Here is a 236-nt window from a genome sequence, read left to right as displayed (position 1 = left end):
GCACGCTAGGGCGGCGGGGGCGGCGCGCTCCTTGGCAGACAGAACCTGCGGGTAGGCAGGCAGGGAGGCGGACAGGCAGGCTGGCTGGCTGCCCACATCGCCCAGGTGTGCAGGCCCGGCAGCACAACAAGATTCAACAGACAGGGAACCGCTGCCCGCCCCCGCTCCCGCCATGCCCATCCCCTCGGGCCCCACCCACCCACCCACCAACCCATGCAGGACCGCTCCTCACCTTG

The sequence above is a fragment of the Chlorella variabilis genome, assembly GCF_000147415.1.
Source record: "Chlorella variabilis unplaced genomic scaffold CHLNCscaffold_7, whole genome shotgun sequence".
In the NCBI taxonomy this organism is placed as follows: Eukaryota; Viridiplantae; Chlorophyta; class Trebouxiophyceae; order Chlorellales; family Chlorellaceae; genus Chlorella; species Chlorella variabilis.
Note: the sequence above shows the minus strand (reverse complement) of the source record.